The sequence below is a fragment of the Anopheles merus genome, unplaced genomic scaffold, assembly GCF_017562075.2.
Source record: "Anopheles merus strain MAF unplaced genomic scaffold, AmerM5.1 LNR4000693, whole genome shotgun sequence".
Taxonomy (NCBI): Eukaryota; Metazoa; Arthropoda; class Insecta; order Diptera; family Culicidae; genus Anopheles; species Anopheles merus.
This window is the reverse complement of record NW_024428273.1, coordinates 23,249-27,254: the sequence shown is the minus strand read 5'-3', so window position 1 is coordinate 27,254 and position 4,006 is coordinate 23,249.

Here is a 4,006-nt window from a genome sequence, read left to right as displayed (position 1 = left end):
GCTTCATTTGGATGAAACATGGCCGTAACAACGATAATAGATGGCAACAAAACTCAACATCAAATTTCAAGGCCATTGAAATAGTGCAAGATGGCTTCATTTGGATGAAACATGGCCGTAACAACGATAATAGATGGCAACAAAACTCAACATCAAATTTCAAGGCCATTGAAATAGTGCAAGATGGCTTCATTTGGATGAAACATGGCCGTAAAACGAAAATAGTGGCATCAATTACGTTTTTACGGCCATGCTTCATCCAATCAAGCATCTTGCACTATTTCAAAACTCAACATCAAATTTCAAGGCCATTGAAATAGTGCAAGATGGCTTCATTTGGATGAAACATGGCCGTAACAACGATAATAGATGGCAACAAAACTCAACATCAAATTTCAAGGCCATTGAAATAGTGCAAGATGGCTTCATTTGGATGAAACATGGCCGTAACAACGATAATAGATGGCAACAAAACTCAACATCAAATTTCAAGGCCATTGAAATAGTGCAAGATGGCTTCATTTGGATGAAACATGGCCGTAACAACGATAATAGATGGCAACAAAACTCAACATCAAATTTCAAGGCCATTGAAATAGTGCAAGATGGCTTCATTTGGATGAAACATGGCCGTAACAACGATAATAGATGGCAACAAAACTCAACATCAAATTTCAAGGCCATTGAAATAGTGCAAGATGGCTTCATTTGGATGAAACATGGCCGTAACAACGATAATAGATGGCAACAAAACTCAACATCAAATTTCAAGGCCATTGAAATAGTGCAAGATGGCTTCATTTGGATGAAACATGGCCGTAACAACGATAATAGATGGCAACAAAACTCAACATCAAATTTCAAGGCCATTGAAATAGTGCAAGATGGCTTCATTTGGATGAAACATGGCCGTAACAACGATAATAGATGGCAACAAAACTCAACATCAAATTTCAAGGCCATTGAAATAGTGCAAGATGGCTTCATTTGGATGAAACATGGCCGTAACAACGATAATAGATGGCAACAAAACTCAACATCAAATTTCAAGGCCATTGAAATAGTGCAAGATGGCTTCATTTGGATGAAACATGGCCGTAACAACGATAATAGATGGCAACAAAACTCAACATCAAATTTCAAGGCCATTGAAATAGTGCAAGATGGCTTCATTTGGATGAAACATGGCCGTAACAACGATAATAGATGGCAACAAAACTCAACATCAAATTTCAAGGCCATTGAAATAGTGCAAGATGGCTTCATTTGGATGAAACATGGCCGTAACAACGATAATAGATGGCAACAAAACTCAACATCAAATTTCAAGGCCATTGAAATAGTGCAAGATGGCTTCATTTGGATGAAACATGGCCGTAACAACGATAATAGATGGCAACAAAACTCAACATCAAATTTCAAGGCCATTGAAATAGTGCAAGATGGCTTCATTTGGATGAAACATGGCCGTAACAACGATAATAGATGGCAACAAAACTCAACATCAAATTTCAAGGCCATTGAAATAGTGCAAGATGGCTTCATTTGGATGAAACATGGCCGTAACAACGATAATAGATGGCAACAAAACTCAACATCAAATTTCAAGGCCATTGAAATAGTGCAAGATGGCTTCATTTGGATGAAACATGGCCGTAACAACGATAATAGATGGCAACAAAACTCAACATCAAATTTCAAGGCCATTGAAATAGTGCAAGATGGCTTCATTTGGATGAAACATGGCCGTAACAACGATAATAGATGGCAACAAAACTCAACATCAAATTTCAAGGCCATTGAAATAGTGCAAGATGGCTTCATTTGGATGAAACATGGCCGTAACAACGATAATAGATGGCAACAAAACTCAACATCAAATTTCAAGGCCATTGAAATAGTGCAAGATGGCTTCATTTGGATGAAACATGGCCGTAACAACGATAATAGATGGCAACAAAACTCAACATCAAATTTCAAGGCCATTGAAATAGTGCAAGATGGCTTCATTTGGATGAAACATGGCCGTAACAACGATAATAGATGGCAACAAAACTCAACATCAAATTTCAAGGCCATTGAAATAGTGCAAGATGGCTTCATTTGGATGAAACATGGCCGTAACAACGATAATAGATGGCAACAAAACTCAACATCAAATTTCAAGGCCATTGAAATAGTGCAAGATGGCTTCATTTGGATGAAACATGGCCGTAACAACGATAATAGATGGCAACAAAACTCAACATCAAATTTCAAGGCCATTGAAATAGTGCAAGATGGCTTCATTTGGATGAAACATGGCCGTAACAACGATAATAGATGGCAACAAAACTCAACATCAAATTTCAAGGCCATTGAAATAGTGCAAGATGGCTTCATTTGGATGAAACATGGCCGTAACAACGATAATAGATGGCAACAAAACTCAACATCAAATTTCAAGGCCATTGAAATAGTGCAAGATGGCTTCATTTGGATGAAACATGGCCGTAACAACGATAATAGATGGCAACAAAACTCAACATCAAATTTCAAGGCCATTGAAATAGTGCAAGATGGCTTCATTTGGATGAAACATGGCCGTAACAACGATAATAGATGGCAACAAAACTCAACATCAAATTTCAAGGCCATTGAAATAGTGCAAGATGGCTTCATTTGGATGAAACATGGCCGTAACAACGATAATAGATGGCAACAAAACTCAACATCAAATTTCAAGGCCATTGAAATAGTGCAAGATGGCTTCATTTGGATGAAACATGGCCGTAACAACGATAATAGATGGCAACAAAACTCAACATCAAATTTCAAGGCCATTGAAATAGTGCAAGATGGCTTCATTTGGATGAAACATGGCCGTAACAACGATAATAGATGGCAACAAAACTCAACATCAAATTTCAAGGCCATTGAAATAGTGCAAGATGGCTTCATTTGGATGAAACATGGCCGTAACAACGATAATAGATGGCAACAAAACTCAACATCAAATTTCAAGGCCATTGAAATAGTGCAAGATGGCTTCATTTGGATGAAACATGGCCGTAACAACGATAATAGATGGCAACAAAACTCAACATCAAATTTCAAGGCCATTGAAATAGTGCAAGATGGCTTCATTTGGATGAAACATGGCCGTAACAACGATAATAGATGGCAACAAAACTCAACATCAAATTTCAAGGCCATTGAAATAGTGCAAGATGGCTTCATTTGGATGAAACATGGCCGTAACAACGATAATAGATGGCAACAAAACTCAACATCAAATTTCAAGGCCATTGAAATAGTGCAAGATGGCTTCATTTGGATGAAACATGGCCGTAACAACGATAATAGATGGCAACAAAACTCAACATCAAATTTCAAGGCCATTGAAATAGTGCAAGATGGCTTCATTTGGATGAAACATGGCCGTAACAACGATAATAGATGGCAACAAAACTCAACATCAAATTTCAAGGCCATTGAAATAGTGCAAGATGGCTTCATTTGGATGAAACATGGCCGTAACAACGATAATAGATGGCAACAAAACTCAACATCAAATTTCAAGGCCATTGAAATAGTGCAAGATGGCTTCATTTGGATGAAACATGGCCGTAACAACGATAATAGATGGCAACAAAACTCAACATCAAATTTCAAGGCCATTGAAATAGTGCAAGATGGCTTCATTTGGATGAAACATGGCCGTAACAACGATAATAGATGGCAACAAAACTCAACATCAAATTTCAAGGCCATTGAAATAGTGCAAGATGGCTTCATTTGGATGAAACATGGCCGTAACAACGATAATAGATGGCAACAAAACTCAACATCAAATTTCAAGGCCATTGAAATAGTGCAAGATGGCTTCATTTGGATGAAACATGGCCGTAACAACGATAATAGATGGCAACAAAACTCAACATCAAATTTCAAGGCCATTGAAATAGTGCAAGATGGCTTCATTTGGATGAAACATGGCCGTAACAACGATAATAGATGGCAACAA